Below are 17,702 nucleotides of genomic sequence, written 5' to 3'. Positions count from 1 at the left end.
AATGACCTCTAAATTGGGATAACCCTAAGGATGGGACCCTTACATTGCCTTGCAGGGAGTTGGCATATGTGAAAGAGGGTGTTCAGAACAGACTTGAAAATTTTGAGGTGTTTACAGATGCCCCTCTTTGCTGCTAAGCTGATTGAAAGCGGAGCTTAGTGGTAAAGAAAAACACACCAAATTTAAAAAATAAAAATACCTCAGTTAGAAAATCTGAACTGAGTGTGAAAGAATTGAATGTAAAAACGACCTTCACGAAGTGAGATTGCAAAATGCTAGAAAAATGAGATCCCCAAAGCTTTGGAAAGTGATATCGATAGAGAAGAAGTCTTAAGATTGAACCAAGATAAGCTTTTGAAATGACCGTTTTGCAAAAATTTAGGTTTAGCCCTTGACTTGGATGAGATGAAAATACCTCATAGAATGTGACTCAGGTTTAACCCTTACCTGAACGGGGATGAAAATAATGGAGTCCTCAAGAAATGAAATTGAGGAAACCATGGTCGATACCTCATGGATTGCGGTTGCAAAAGGTGTGAAAATGAGGTCCCTAAAGCTTGAAAAAGGATTTGAAAAGGGAGTGTCTCATGAATGAGATTAAATAAGCTTTTGAAATAACCTTTTGCAAAAATGATTCAGGTTTATCTATAAAACCTCTAAATTTTTAAGAGAAAATAAATAAAGAAATTAATTTAATTCGAGTTAAAAATGTATTTTTATCTTTTATTGTAAATTTGATGTATTTTATATACTTAATTATATCTCTCTGACAATGAAGGGAAAAATGGTTATTCCAAGACATATATAAATAAAATATTATAATAATAGTCGAGTTAAACATTTTAATGAATCACAAACCCATTTAAGCATTGTTTTTTTAAGTTGTTTCAAACTTAACGGGATACATTTTAATGGTTCTTATAATAATTTCATAAACGAGTTTTTATTCATAAAAAAATTAGTTTAAGAAATATTTTAATTTAATGGAATATTATCCTTAAAACCAAATTTATGTCTAAAATATAATCATTAACCTTCAATGAAATTAAATTTTTTATTTTCATACTTATATATCACCATTTTGTTACTAAATCATCGGTTTAAATTACTAATGGCTTTGTTTGCATTTTTTTATATATATAATTTATTATTTTTTCCTTGTCATTTCTCTAATGTTCTCGGGTCGGGCCTGAACTGGGTCCAAACCAGACCCGAACCAGGTTCGTTTCAGACCCGATAGCACACCTTTTAACCCTGATAAACCCTAACGCAAACCCCCGATCCCCATTTTTGTTCACCTTCCCTCTCACGCAACCCGATTTTCGCAACCCCCCCCCCCTCCCCCCCCCCGTCTGCGATCCGACCTCAGCAGTGCCATCGCCGACCCCTCTCCTCACCTTCTTCTCTTCCCCATCTGGGTGCCGGCCAGCGACCGACCTTGTGCCGCTGTCGTGAACCCTGTGGCACCACCTTCTTCTCCTCTTTACTATTCGCAGTCGACCGCCCTCTCCGCGTCTGCACCTCCTTCCTTCCTCGTTCACCGATCGGTCGGAGTTGCACCGCCACTGTGAACACCACCGCCTCCTCCTCTGTTTCCTTTCTCCCCCCTCGCACACAGTCGCCGAAGTCCTTTTCTCCTCCTCTTTTCCTTTCCTTGACCAAAGACCGGACGGAATCGGGTTGTCACCGACCTTCGCCGATGGACCCCATCCCTTCCTCACCTCCTTTTTATTCTTCCCCTTCTTTCTTCTTCTCTCCTCTCTGGTCTATCGCCGCATTTCCCTTTTCGTCGGAGCGCTGACCGGAAGCGGTGCTGTGACTCATCGTCGCCGCCTGGGTCTCCCGTCGCCACCATCATTCCTCCCTTGTTAGGGCATCTATCGTCGGAGGACAACGACAGATTGGCGTCACCTGCTGACCCAGCCGAGCCCCACCCATTGCCGGATTTTTTTCTCGGGTGTGCCTTTCCCCAACTTCCCTTCTATAACCTGCTTTCTTCTTTCTCATTGGGGTATTGTTCGATTGAGGTGGACGGCCGTGTTCCACCAAGGTGATTTCAGCGGGGATGTTTTAGTCGTTCAACATTGTTGAACTGTGTAATGTAGGGTCATCTGTCTTGTTGGTGGTTCCCTTTGTCATCCTGTGTTTTTTTTTTTTAAGTTTGTTTTCATCCTGCATTTGACTGTTTTGTACCTTGGTAGTTCTGAGTTTTTATTTAGTTAAGGATTTCACTAACAACACAATGCAGTGGTTGTAAATCCTTTCTTTTATCTTTGATGGCCGATTTTGAATTTTCGTGAATTGGATTCTTTGGTCTTTCTTTTCTGTGACTGATGCTTTGATTAAGCAATCGCTCTGGGATTGAGTTTCGTTGGAAATTATTAAGATCATGTTTTCGGCATTTCATGATTTCTTTACAACCAAAGTTTTTCTCCTTTAATTATTGATAATTTAAACTTTGTCTAATTTCCATCATGAAGTTGCTTTCTTAGGCCATTCTTGCCTCCATGAACCGAGTTCGATTGCTTTTTGGGGGTTAGGTGAAATGCTTTTGATTTCACCCTCTTTCACCATTTGCCATTATTGTTGTCATCATCAATTTGTTTCTTGGTCTATTTCATTGTCATCCACAATGATCATATTATGCATTCAACTTATAATTCTTTTCATTGTTCTTTTTCTATCATTTCCCTGTATTGGATTTGATTCCAATAGGTATATAGAAATATTTCGTTGGAATCGGGAACCTTGATATTTGTGCATCACCAGGGTGATGCACGGGGCAGCGTGCAACCTTAGGGTGCTGGCTAACCAGATTCAGATGGAGAAAGGCTAATACTGAATCTGATTATTTACATGAATTGGATCTGGATGTCCGTCATAATCAGATATCCACGAATTCGATTATAAAATTCTATGTCGAATCTGAATCTCATAATTAATTGGATTGGTATTTTCCAAATCCAGCTAACGGCAACCGGATTTGGGTTGGGTGTCGGATAACATCCGAACCGTTGAAGCAACCTCACCAACTATAAAGGGGGAAACAAAGGGCGCCATCTCAAATTAGGGTTCGGGTTTTGTCTTGTAGAGCTAAGAGGGCTCGTCGTTGCAGCAGAGAGAACACTAAATTTTTTCGGTGATCGGAGAGATATCGGGTGGTCTCTGAGGTATTTTACCGTGAGATTTCTCTATCTCTTTCTCTAGTTTTTAGGCATCGTATTTTTTTTTTGGATAATTTTTCTCAGTTTTGTGTTCGTTGGTGTTTTCTGCCATTTAAGGTTTTAGCCCTTTCCGGATATTGGTTGGAATATGCTAATAGGTAGTTTTTTTTCTTCTTTTGAATCGTAGTTCGAGGAGTTTGTTTTCAGAACTTGTTTCATTTTTTTGTTCCGCATAGTTAAATCGAGGTGCTTGATAATCGCTGTGAGTCCATCTGTTTGCTGGATAATATGTTATAAGAAGAGGGATTAATGTATTTATAATAATTACAGTGCCTTAATGGCGATTGGTGAAGGTACTGTTGGAATGCCGCTGAGTATGAACTATTGTAGTTAAATTAATACTGAATCTTTGATAGGTAGAACAGATACTTTAGGAGGTTTTGAGTCTCACTAGAGAATTTGTGTTATATTGCAGTTGGGACGACATCTTAAAGGCTATATTTATTTGGGATAACGCCCTGATTGGAATGCAATAGTGATCTTTGTTTTGGAGGCAAAGAGTGGTTAGAATTTTCTTTGGCAACAAAAATTATACATGTTATGAAGAAAGTTGAGTGTAGGATACATTTGTTTCAAATATGACTTTATTAGAGTCCTATTCGCTTATTTCATAAGCTATGTGAACAAAATAAAATAAAAGATTCTTCTTAATTTATTGTGATTAGTGAAGACAAGAAAGAAATGAAGGAAGAAAAATATTATTATGGAAGAGCAAACATTATTCAACTCTTGTGTTTATTGTGATTAGTGAAGACAAGAAAGAAATGAAGGAAGAGAAATATTATTATGGAAGAGCACACATTATTCAACTATTGTGTTTATTGTAATTGGTGAAACTAATTAATGAGGACATTATGAAACTTCTCTTTTTTAATGCTTACTACTTACAAATGACTCAACTTTTTTTTCACTTTATTCTTTTGGTATAAGTAATGGATACATTGTTATAACATCATAATTATAGCTTTTATATTTAATAATTGTTACATAATTATTCATCCTCAATTTTCATAATTAAGTTTGCTTATATTATAGTTTGACTACTTAAATGTGTTTCAATTATCTGTGGTCATATTTTTTATTTTTTTAGTTATTGTATTATGCGATTGTTATAATTTGTTTATTCAAAACTCTTTTTCTTTTTTGTTTTCTTTTGAATGTTACTCTTTAATAGTAAACCTTTTGTTTTGTTAGTTAGTTTGTTGCAATATCATTTCACGTGTTATAGCAATACATGTGTATGTTTAATTGTTCATAATGCTTAAATTTGATTTTCTTTTTTTTATATTTTATTCTATGATCTTTTCTATTTTTTTTTATTTTTTTGAAAACATTTCTGATTGTTTTATGTTTTTTTGTGGTTTTTAAAATGTGCTTTTTCCGTATCTTACGATATGATATGGTATGATACGATACACTCGTATTGCCAACCCTTCTGATATGGGTGTTGAGATGATAATTGCAACATTTCATGGCATTCAATATCAATCACATTCAACACTGCAGCTTCATCCTAGTTCATTGTCTCTAGAAAACTGTTAATGGGTTCAATCAAATCTATGTGCTTGATTGAAGTGATTTAGTTTATTGTGCTTTATGTTCCATTATGTTGAGTGATGGACTGTGGAGTTGACGTGATGTGGGTGCGGCACCCGGTGCGATCATCCCGACGTGGGTACCCGACCTTGGTTGTGGTCAACGCATCCAAGATCATTTTGGTCCAATTTTTTTATTAAAAAAAAATTCTGCCTGATGAAATGGGATGCAGAGGGGAGGATTAGGGCAATTTTTTTTGCCCTAATCCTCCCTTCGTCTCCTCTCCGACTTCCTCTGCTCTCTGCCGACCACTCCACGTATGCCCCCGACTCCTCTCTGCTCTCCTCCTCTCCACTCTGACTCCCTCTGCTCTCCTCCTCTCCTCCTCTCCTCTTCGTCTTTCCTCTCTCCCTCTTAGAATGTCGGGGTCTTTGTGCGCTCGGCTTATGCTTTTTTGGGTTTCTGTGTTTCCTTTCCCTTTGCCGCAGCGGAATCGTGTCCCTACTCAGTGCTAACGGCTCAACTACAAGGTTCCTTGTGCATCTTGCCAGAGGGTTTGGGCATGCAGTTTGGCAGGCCACGCTGCAACATTCTGTCATTGTTGGTTCCCTTGCCGCTATGTGGGCTTTTGAATGTTCGGTTTGTGTTGGCTCAGGTGGGGAGTCAAAACAACACTCCTTCCTGCACTAATATTTTCAATGTCGGAATCGACGGATGATGCTTCGCAGTTGCACGGCCATCGGGCCAGTGCTGTGTTGATGTCATCATTGTGTTGACATCATCACAAGAGGAGTCCAGTGGTACAGTCATGTCAGTTTTGAGGGTTTTGAGTGGGGGATTCACTAGCTTGTGTTTTTAGAAGATTTTTTAACCAAGTTTTAGGTGATTTGGAGAAGTATTGGATTTTCGGTGAATTTTCCAAGGATTGTTGGATTGTAAAAACGTCCTTGACAAGATTCAAGAAATCTGTTGAATCTGATCAATTTTCAGTGTTTTTGGTTGGGAGAATAGCATCATTCAGGTCGTTTTTGAAATAGAAGTGTGAGAAAATTGTTTGCGTAAATAAATTTGACACTTTGGGTGAGATTTAATGTGTTTTTGAGAGGGTTCTTGCAGACGATTGCCAAGTTTTAGGCTATATTGGGCACGACCTTCTTTGTGTTGAGTTTGGGCAGTGTGTTTATTGATTTAGCATTGGTATTGTATTTCTTCATGTTTTAATGCTATTCTTTCGGCTAAGTCAATGTTTTTTAGTTGGTTTACCATCCATTTTTTAGTGTTGACTGCTTATGTGTGATGTTATTCTCTATTTCATTTATACTTTGTTGGAGCTTTTACCTGATACAACATATTGTTGCTTGTTTTTGTTGTAGTTGTTGAATTGTGCAGCACTTTGTTGGGGATTTTACCTGATTTAATTGTGGTGTTAGTTTTTATGATGAAGAATGGAATTGTAGATTGTTAATTTGATTTATTGCATACATGATGAATTGATTTCATGATATTGTAATAATTGTTTTTTATTTCATTAGTGTTAATGTTGTTAATTGATAAAACTTAAAAATTATATATATATATATATATATATATATATATATATATATATATATATATATTGTCGCACCCCCGCACCTAAGGTTTTTTAAAGTGCCACACCCCCGCACCCGCACCTGCACCCATGTGACATAGGTTCCATCTACTTGTGGTAGTTTAGTATATCGACTGTGTCACAGGGATTTGATGCGGGTGCAGTCAACCCGTCCCCGGGTGCGGTCAACGCACCTAGGGTCATTATGGTCCAATTCTCAGACTTAAAAAAAATTGTCAAGAATTTTTTTTGCCCTATATGTCATAGGGATTCTCCAACTAGGTGTCGCACCCGCACCCGATGCGGTCAACCTGACCCTGGGTGCAGTCAACGCACACAGGGTCATTTATGTCCAACTTTTGGACTTTATATATATATATATATATATATATATATATATATATATATATATATATATATATATATATATATATATATATATATATATATATATATATATATAAAATTTTTTATATTTTTGCCGCACCCCCGCACCCGCACCCATGTGACATAGTATATCGACATCCCTTGGTGATCTTATTTACTGTGACCAAGTAAATGTGTATGTTGAATTTGAGATTAGGAGTAGTCATTCTCTAGGCTTTGATCTCCTAAAATATTCAACTTATGGAAATTTAATTGAAAACATCACTTCTTAAAGAATACTGGTTAGGATAATGTTATTGTTGGTATTTAAGCTTATTGATGAGTTTTAGGTTACACATTGATGATAAGTTGTATGTTAATATGAATATTGAAACTATCTTTTTACTACTTTGCCTTGAATCATGAACATAAAACTTTTCTGTTTTTTATGCTCCCATTTATCTAGGAAAGGAATATATACTTGGGTGTTGTATCATGCACTACTATGAAATTTGCTTTTGTCTTTTTCTTAGGGACTCATTTCTCTTATTGAACATAGAGCATAATGCACCACTTGCTTAATATATAGCTTGTCTGTACTAGAAAAGATTGAGCATTGGTCTACATCTTATGCACCACTTGCTTAATATATTTCTATGAGAAATCCTACTTATCATAGTGAGTTTCAACTTGTCTGTGTTGCCAAATTGATTGCTAGACTAAGACTTGACCCCGGAAGATAAGTACACATTCATGGCTTGATTTAATGATTTGATTTTGTGCAATGTTTGAACACATGAAAAATTGTGCCAGTACATAACTAAGGGTACATTGGCAGGTGACATGAGCTGTTTGTCGGCCTTGCAACTTAACATGGTTAGCTTAGATTGGTGGTGGTGTTTTAAAAGGTATCATTAAAAGATATAAAAATGTGAAAATTGAATGGGGTTTAGTAGTGGATAAATGCGTTAAGAAACACCAAAAAATATTGTTGAAAATAGTTTAGAAAGAATTAGATTATGGTTTTTGATCCATTAGATTTTGTATAGGGAAGTATTGATAACCAATAATACATAAACCATGTCTAACAACCATGTTGATGAATAACACCGATGCACCAGCTGAAAAGAGAGAATAGTGGACAGTCAAATTAATGGTTAAACTATGAAAAGTATTGGTGTTGAGTTAGTTATTTTTACTTTTTCCTTGTAAAAGAATACCGGTTGCATTTGGCGTCTTTTTGCATGGATGGAAGTTCTTATTGATGTTAATTCTTGCCAATCCTACAGCATTTTTGTTTGGGTAAAGTAAGAAAGAAAATTGTGAAGTCTTCTTCACTCTCTGAAGAACATGGACAACACCAGAATTTTTCAAGGGAACTCTCTTTATCATCTCTCTAGGTGGTGGTTTGGATTCTTTCAAATTATGGGGCTCACTAATTATACATGGGTTCCATTATTTCTATTTCTTAAAACTCTAATTTAATAAGATTCCTATTTACCACCTAAATTCTCCAATCAAACCCCAAATGCACTGTTAGAACTCCTAGAAAATAGAGAATATGGAACTGAGATGATCAATAAATACCAAACCTGCTGAGAATTCAAATTATCACTTGAGAAGTGGTAAAAAAATTCTTTTGGAAAGGCCGGTGTGGTTTTGATGAAAAATATGGATATTGTAATTTTACAATTTCCTTTATTCACTTACCCAAATAAGGAAACTATGGGCCTGTTGAGAATTCTCATGAAAGAAAATTCTCAACCAGTGTATCCAAAAAGACTGGGGGTGTTATTGATGTTGCCAAGCTCATAAATAAATGCATATCAATGGTGTACTCTCTGTACCACTTGTTTTTCACATTTTCCCACTGTTTTTCTCATGCTACACAAACAAGCGAAAAACTTTCTTTTGGAAAACTTCTCATATAAAAAACTCTCATAGGCAAAACTTTCAACTTTTTTCTCCTATGAGAGTTTTTCTCTCTTCCAAACGTGCTCGAAAGGTTTCAAACTCATGACGTCTTGTCAACTTGGTGACATTCATAAGTTCGGGTGGTGGGTTTCTAGAGAGAATGACCCCCTTCCATATGGCCCCCTTCACCTGAGTGCTTATTGTCATCATTGCATCTAGTGACGCCCCCCAAGTATCAAACTCTCAACGTCCTTCAACTTGAATGACTTAAGTTTATCCACATAGCCGTGGGCCCTTGTGGGTAGATTCCATCTAAAAAATTAATGTTAAAGTGGAAGCAGGGGTCCTTTAACAAGTTTGATGTTATATAAATTTGGATTAGAAAATGACTTGAAAACTCTTTTAGTTAATGTGCTATCTATTTGTTTATTTTATCTTGAAATAAGGGTTAAAAAAAGTACCACGTCGCCAATCGCAGAGGTCAGTATTTTTTCTCGTATTTACAATCACTGAAAATAGAAAATAGTGATCAGTTTCAGTCACCAAAATCTGTGATTGGTTTCTTAGCCAATGGAATATCTCAGAGTATCGGTTGTCTCATACAAACCCATTAGTTGGGCGGCTTTCTTATAGTTAGGTAGGACCTTAAAGAAACCACTTAATTGGCCACATCCCTTCTCAACTAAAGATGAAGTCAACAAATTCTATAAATCACCTTTAGTCTTGCAAATTATTGGGTGCTCTTGTTCAATTTTTGCCCTTTTATAGTCAGATTTTGTAAGTCTAGTCTTCTAGGATTTCCCTTTTACAAACATGCATGGACACTCAGGTGTTAATGCCCACACGGCTAGAAACTACTCAAATAGTGGTAAGTGTGTGCATGTGTTATGTGCACGCAGTTGAAAGGTAAAGGTGTTCTCTGAAAAATGGGCTAACATAAGCCCAAAACTTGCATGTGGCAGTAGAGAGCTGTTGTGATTTGTTTGTCAAGCCCAACAGCTCAGCCTCAAAATTGTGGATCAATTTGTCTAAGTCCATGGCATCTCTGTTTGGTTAATGTTGCAACTGTTTTCTGCGATTTTTTGATAAATTGTCTTGTGGCTTCAGAGAGGCAGAAATGAGGAAAGGATCGCATCCACAACTGCAGTGGATCTCATATGTAACGCCTTCTGGGAGATTGATCCAAGTGATGATGACAAAGATACATCATGTTGGCAAAGTCTACCATTTCAGAGCCAAGCGTCAGATGGCCCAGAGTGTTGGTCAAATTGCAAAGTTCAATCGACGCTATGGTCGCAAGGAGGAAAAAGAGGAACCAAAGTGATTACCTTACAACTAAAAAGAAGAGTTGGAGCTTATAAAATAATTGCTGGTTTAGATTGTTCATTTCAACACTAGCTCTCTCCAACCTAACCAAGTTTTATGCTATCAGTTCTTTGTTAAATGCAAGAAGGAAACTTTAGTATTTCTTCTTAGTTTATTTTCAACGCTCTCTCAAGTGAAAAGGCAAGATGTGAACATTGTGGTTTCATCTTACATTTTTATGGCATGAGATAGTTTTCTCCATGGGATTGCTGGAAGCAAGAATGAAGTTGAACCAAATATATGCTACTGGCTTTGGCTTTTTTAGTGTTGTTCATGTGCCTCATCAATGTTGAATCTGCGCATCACTTATTGTGGTGACTGCAAGTCTTTTCAACACCTCTTTTCTTGGGCGTGGGCAGGTCTCACTATGGTGGTTGATGCCCAAGCTTGCTTCAGGCAGCTCCTCTGGAACACACACCCACATTCTCTCTCTCATGCACACAAACACCCTATTTATACAAGTACACAATCAACACCAATTTTTTTTTGTTGCCTTGACCTTCATGAGCGCGCTGACCAAGGTCTCCTTCATCACTTAAACATTAACACTCTGTCCCACCTCCTTCCCAAAGGCTTCCATGCTGAAACAATCCTTATAGCACACCCTAGCGTGCATCACCTCCACCCCCAACGCCTCCAGCCCTTCCAGCACCAGCAACCCTTCCACCTTCTCACAGCACCACACTCTGATGCCACATAACCCATTCTCATAATTCTCCACTTTGACCACCTGCAAGCAGCCAACCCAATCCACCACCATCAATTTGTCATCAATAATGAACCGCAGTTACAGAAAGAATCTCCCCACAATGTGTGCCAAATATATGGAGATGAAAGAAAAAGAAGAATGAAATTGACACTAACTAAGAGTACTTCAGATTCATTCTGGTTCATCTCGAGAGCCTCAATTTTGGTCTTCAATTCTTGAATGTATTGGACGACATCCGAGAAAATTGACGCCCTCCTAACCTACCAATAACCAACAAAATTTAGCTGATCTCAACCTGATTCCTAAGAGAGAGACGAACTCACACCAACCACACACACACGGCGAAGCAGGTTATATGTCCCCCCCCCCCCCGGCCGTTAGCTACATCTCGTGTTCGGGGGTCCCAATGAGCGCCATGTATGTAAGCACATGTAGCTCGTATCCCCATGTTTGTCAGCATCAGTTAGCGTCAGAGCCCAATGCGGTTGCAAAGACTTAAGTACCCTTTCCTTCATTGGTGCCATAAAAATGATGATTTTTAGAAAAAGAGCAGTTGCAAAGACTTAAATACCCCAAAGATGCTTATTTAAGACTCAGTCCCTACACTACAGGATTATCCGAGAAATGAATCTCCCCTAAAGAAGGCCATGAACATTAACCCTCTCTCACTCTCTCCCTTCTCTTTCTGCCTCTCTGCACATCCAGCAGACGATCCTACACTGCTCCATCAAGCACCGACTGACCTGCACACTACCTTTGTGCATATCCAGCAGACGATCCTATGTTGTAGCATGGTTCAACTTGATGAGTTGTGGAGCTTGGTTCAGAGTTTTTGCCCTTACAAGAGGGGGGTCTGGGGGCTCCCCCCGGCGAGGGTCCTCCCAGAACAAATTTAATTTTTGGGCCTTGTATAATTTCTTTCTTTTCTTTCCCTCTTGTAACTGTCAAAAAAGAGCAATAAATTGTTTTGTTTGATCGTGGGGCTCATATGCTTCTTTCGCTTGTTTCTTTTTCGAGGTTTTCGTAACACCCTTTCCCATGATTTTCTGTTTTTTTTTTTTCGCTACGCAATTTTCGTAAATCGAGTTTGCTACTCGATTTAGCAATTTTCTATTTTTTTGCTACACGATTTTCGTAAATCGCTACTCGATTTTGCAATTTACAAAAATCGCATAGCAATTTGCCATTTATTTTCGCTATGCGATTTTCGTAAATCGCTGCTTGATATAGCGATTTTCGTAAATCACTACTCGATATAGCGATTTACGAAAATTGCATAGCGATTTGCCATTGATTTGGCAGAGAGGTGGGTCCTGTCGGAGAGCACAGCGCCGAAGGTCGAAATGAAGACCTCGTGGTGGCAGAACCTGATGAATGCCCACCAAGACCTGAGGGTGCGAACGCCCGTGTTGAGCAACGTCAGGGTAGCCTGGAAGGCATAGCCGAGATTGGAAGTATTGCCGACGTAGGGGTAGACAAATTATACTTTGAAAGACTTCGTTGTAGGTGTACTAGAGGAAGATTCCATTGTAAGTGTCCCTCGAAGGCGGCGAAGGGACCACCGCAGTCGGTTGCCTGCTGGACGAGGGCAGTATTCCGGCCACTTCTAGCAGAAAGAGGATGATGATCACCATCGGATCGCCAATTCTTTGCCTCCCTTAATTTCTTCTCTAGAGAGAGAGAGGGGGGGGGGTTTACAGTGTTTCACAGAGAAGAAAGAAAAAGAAGATGACGATGAAAAGTTCACACAAAAAAGAAAGAGAGAGTGCTTCAGGTTCGTTTCACTGTTTAGACTTTGAAGAGTCAACATCATCCTCGACTTTCTGGATGGAGGATATTTTTGTCCATTTTTTTAGCCGTTGTTTCTCTTTTTTTGAATGGAGGACATTTTTGTCATTTTCTCAAACTGTCGTTTCATGGCAAGAATAGCAAGAAAGGGTACTTAAGTCTTTGCAACTGCAGGGGAATACGCACCCCATGTGCTTACATACGTGGCACTCATTCGGACCCCCAAACACGAGATGTGGGATTCAGTGCATCTTCGGGGGAGAACATACACCACCCTCCCTCTCCACACACACACAGCAGCAACAGTTATGAACGTACCAATTTAGAGTCAGCCAGAGATCGTAAAAATCTGAGATTTGGTCGTAAAATGAGTTTTCTCCTCTATTTAACCATCTCTCTCTCTCTCTCTCTCTCTCTCTCTCTCTCTCTCTCTCTCTCTCTCTCTCTCTCTCTCTCTCTTACACCGACGAGGAATCAAGGAATGGAGTGGGCTTTATATAGGATGGCTACGTAATTGCCCGTGATCTTCCAATAAATTATGTGAATGCACCTGTAATTACAATTGACATAAGAAACCTCTCTTAACTCAAAATCTCAATTTTTTCAATGTAAACAAATTCTCTTAATCTAATTAACGCCAAATAGCGTCATAAATCTATTTAAGTTCAAAACACGTTGAAAATACCTCTAGATGAGTTTGTGGCTTACTAAAACTATTATTTTGCCCGATAATTTAAATATTTAATAATATTTTGTTTGAAATAATTTTGAAAATACCAATTTTACTCTTATTAAACAAAACTTAGTAATTGAGCATGTATAATATCAATATTTGTAAATAAAAAGTAGAAATGCATTTCTAATTAAACGATAAAACTAAATTCTTTAAAATTTAAAAAATTTACAGGTTTTACATTAATCGCGCTAATGTATTACTATTTGTGAGTTTTTAAAAATCTTTTCATTATTTTGTGAGGCTTTGCCATGCAATGAACTTCCTAAAATCATCAAGAAAATTTTTTAATGTCGCCTATTTCCAATATATATATCATTGTCATTTTTATAGTTTTTAATTATTTAAAAAACTGTATATATGTTTTCAAAGTTTTCTTACAATTTTCAAGTATATACTCATAATTGTTTTAAAATTTTAGTTTATTGCCATATTTTCCCTAGCTGAGAAAATACAGAGAATGGGATTTTGTGACTACGTTACTGAGAACATTTTGAAAACATGGGTCCTACTCAAATTGTTGATCCAAATGGCTCTGACCCATTTTCCAACATGATTTAAAGTAAAAAAATAAGTGGAGAGAAGTTTTCTGCTTTTGCATTGATCCCAGTGTGATCAAAATAAATCTAAATCAGACTGAAGTTGATAGATTTAGATCCAATCAGGCCCTTAACGATTCGAGACAGCATGAATCGAGCAGTTTATGTCTTGAATTGGTTCTTTAAGTCTTTTTTTTAATATAATTATTAAAAATAAAGCTAAACAAAAAAAACTTTGAAATGGTCTGATTAAAAAAAAACTAGATTTGATTCAATTAGTGACAGATTGCATATTTTTGTCATTTTCAAAATAGTTTTTGGATAATTTTGTTATTTTGGTCTAAGACTTTCTTACCCCTCTTGGCAGGGATGCCGGTGAATCGGATTTTATCCATCTAATTGCATTTGGTAATCCAAAACCATATCCCATTATAAGAAGAGCAGATCGGTGATCTATCAAGTCACTGACATCTTCACAGTCTATTGCTTCATCCCACAATGACCTATGTTGTGGACGGTGAGGATGCCAAATAACTTTTCTAAAAGTGATTTGCCAGGTCACATGCTCTCGATTATAAGTGAATGTGGATACGGTTTTGATTTTTTTTGCTACCAAATCCAATAATTATATGAATTTGAGGGATACCTGAATCTGTTTACATGTAAAAAAAAAGCGTAGAAGCTTTTTCACCATCCTATCCTAATCTGAACGATTTACATCCCTACCTCTTGGATCGGTTGAGATTCCGGTTGGATGTAACCTTTATTGAATTCGACTAATCACGTATTGGCTAATCGGATTCGAATGGAGAAAGGCTAATATCGAATCTGATTATTTACATGAATTGGATCTGGATGTCTGTCAGAATCAGATATCCATGAATTCTATTATAAAATTCTATGTCGAATCTGAATCTCATAATTAACTGGATTCGTAATAGCAACCAGATTCGGGTTGGGTGTCGGATAACATCCTAACCGTTGAAGCAACCTCACCAACTATAAAGGGGGAAACAAAGGGCGCCATCTCAAATTAGGGTTCGGGTTTTGTCATGTAGAGCTAAGAGGGCTCGTCGTCGCAACAGAGAGAACGCTAAATTTTTTCAGTGATCGGAGAGATATCGGGAGGTCTCTGAGGTATTTTACCGTGAGATCTCTCTATCTCTTTCTCTAGTTTTTAGGCATCATATTTTTTTTTTATAATTTTTCTCAGTTTTGTGTTTGTTGGTGTTTTCTGCCGTTTAGGGTTTTAGCCTTTTCCGGATATCGGTTGGAATATGCTAATAGGTAGTTTTTTTTCTTCTTTTGAGTCGTAGTTTGAGGAGTTTGTTTTCGGAACTTGTTTCTGTTTTTTGTTCTGCACAGTTAAATCGAGGTGCTTGATAATCGCTGTGAGTCTATCTGTTTGGTGGATAATACGTTATAAGAAGAGGGATTAATGTATTCATAAGAATTACAGTGCCTTAATGGCGATTGGTGAAGGTACTGTTGGAACGCCGCTGAGTATGAACTATTGCAGTTAAATTAATACTGAATCTTTGATTGGTAGAACAGATACTTTAGGAGGTTTTGAGTCTCACTAGTGAATTTGTGTTATACTGCAGTTGGGACGACATCTTAAAGGCTATGTTTATTTGGGATAACTCCCTGATTGGAATGCAATAGTGATCTTTGTTTTGGGGCAAAGAGTGGTTAGAATTTTCTTTGGCAATAAAAAGTATACATGTTATGAAGAAAGCTGAGTGTAGGATACATTTGTTCCAAAGAGAGGCATGCTTAAATAATTTGGACTGCTATTAACAATGGAACTGAGATGCAAGAAATGAATCTAGAGTTCCTAATAGGCTGCTAACTGCTATTTTGAATTCCAAATTTTGAAAGAATGTCTGAAATGACTATTTCTGTTAGGTTGATCTCCTGTACACATCAATCTTCCTGGAATAAGCTGTGCATCCTTTAATTTGAAAATTTCTCTTTTGTATTTAACAAAAATGTAGAAAATGTTGTTTTAATTGGAATACTGATAAAATCCTGTGATTTATTTGAGTGGTTGTTTAGGTCATCCAGTTCAACAAATTGATTTTGAAGAATGAGGGGTGTCTTCAAGTGCTTATCAAATGGATGAAATGCACCCATTTTGTAGGATGGATCACATGCAGTACATTTCTATTATTTGAAGAATGTCATTGTGAGACGTTTTCAAGGCATGCTTGTTCCCTCCCCAAAAAATAGTCCGATGATTAACAATGGTCATTCACATTTATCAGTTTCGTTCTGTTATATCTTGTTAGGCTTGGCATTGTATCAAATTGTGGTTAAAAAGCAGTCTTGAATGTTGTGTGGAAAGAATTATAATAATTTATCATAAAATCTTATAAGAATGTATCTTTTTCAGCAATGATATTTCACTTATTTACACAAACTATGCTAGATCATTATTTATGTGTTAGACAAAAGTGGGCATGTCATGTTAAAGATGCTTCATCATAGGTATGGGGTGTTGCACCCAAAGTTTCAATGGGTTACTATTTTGGGTCATTTTGAAAAAATAAAAACAACTTAACTTTTGGTTGAACGGCTTTGAGATAAGACATGGCATCAATGTTATCAGTATTGTATCGTATGATATGATATGATGTATCACAGTATCTCTAACCCATGAGATACAATATACCCTCCTAAATTAGAAAATGAAGCATATCAGTCTGAAACATGCCGTACAATACATGCCCCAACTTTTTCACTTTTTTGTGTTGAAAATTTTTTTACAATTTATTTTTATCCTTTTTCACTTTTAGTGACAACTTTTTACATAAATATGATTTTATTAGGGTCTTATTCACTTATTTCATAAATTATTAGGGGCTAATAATTTTTAGTCTAGGTCATCATAAATTAGGTTAGTCTAAAGCGTTATTCATGCTCTTTTTATTGAAGCATCAGATAGTTAACGTGATTGAAGTAGGCTGATTTGAATTTATTTCATTAGTTGTTTAAAACTCAGGTTTTTCGTTAGTCATCTATACTATACATAGATGCATTGTATTTTAGTTCATTATTAGTTCTTTCATACGTGTTTTAGAATTTATTTTTTTAGATTGTTTATTAGGCATTTAATTCATTAAATTAATTCATAAATTATTTTACGTCATTAGTTGGGATTTAGTTAATGTAAGTCAATGTTTTACATTGTTTGTTATGTTATTTCGTCTTCTAGTGTAGTTAGTCTTTTAGTGTAGTTTGATTCTTGTTGCTGATTTTTAAGTTTAGAAATAGTTTAGTTTTCTCCATTCTGTTGTGTTTTGTGTTTTTGATTCTTGCAGGGAAGCGATCTGAAGTGCGGTGAACCCTCAAATCTATCCCTGAAGAGCCCTCTAAGGTCTCTAAAAGGTCCCTCAAGCCCTTAGAAAGGCCCTCAGAGAGCTCTTAATCAAACCATGCAAAAGTGCTCAACATAGAAGAAGATCAAGGGAACAAAAGACTCAAACATTGAAGACTTTTTCCTTTATTTCTAGTTTAGGCTTTTATTTTATTTAATTCAATTCAATTTGGGTTTGTAATAAAACCATTTGTCTTTATTTTTATTTGTTTAAGCCCTCTGCAGGGGCAACACTCTCTTGTTTATTTAGTTAATTAATCTTTTATTTTTCAAGGCAATAAAGAGTAGCTTAGTTGTTTGTGGAATACAAAATATTTTTCCGTTCCCTGAGATCGACCCGGACTCCACCACTCATGCGAGCCAGTTTTTATTATTTATTGCACCATTTGCACAAAAAATTTTATTGAAAATATATTTTTAAAATAATTTATTGAAAAAGTAGCATCAAATTTTTGGCATCGTTGTCGGAGAACGATAATCGAATATGAGTATTCACTTTATTGCCATTATGTGTTCATGTTTGTTTAGGTTGTTAGTTTCCCTTCTATTACTATTTAGGGC

General features: G+C 36.8%; 2 long non-coding RNA genes across 2 annotated transcripts in view; both read left to right on the top strand.

Annotated features, from left to right (window-relative positions):
* Nucleotides 1–1,355: 1,355 nt before the first annotated feature.
* Nucleotides 1,356–17,702, top strand: part of LOC149842934 (uncharacterized) — a 60,699-nt gene continuing 44,352 nt past the window's right edge. The window contains exon 1 of the long non-coding RNA XR_016430833.1: nt 1,356–1,957. This is a non-coding gene — a long non-coding RNA (uncharacterized LOC149842934). The remainder of the gene's footprint in view (nt 1,958–17,702) is intronic.
* Nucleotides 2,629–10,194, top strand: LOC149842935 (uncharacterized). The gene is made up of 2 exons (XR_016430835.1): nt 2,629–3,170; nt 9,736–10,194. It is a non-coding gene; the product is annotated as an uncharacterized LOC149842935 (long non-coding RNA).

This window comes from Nuphar pumila, chromosome 3, assembly GCF_984573655.1.
Source record: "Nuphar pumila chromosome 3, dmNupPumi1.hap1.1, whole genome shotgun sequence".
Classification (NCBI taxonomy): Eukaryota; Viridiplantae; Streptophyta; class Magnoliopsida; order Nymphaeales; family Nymphaeaceae; genus Nuphar; species Nuphar pumila.
This window is presented reverse-complemented; position numbering and strand designations above follow the sequence as displayed.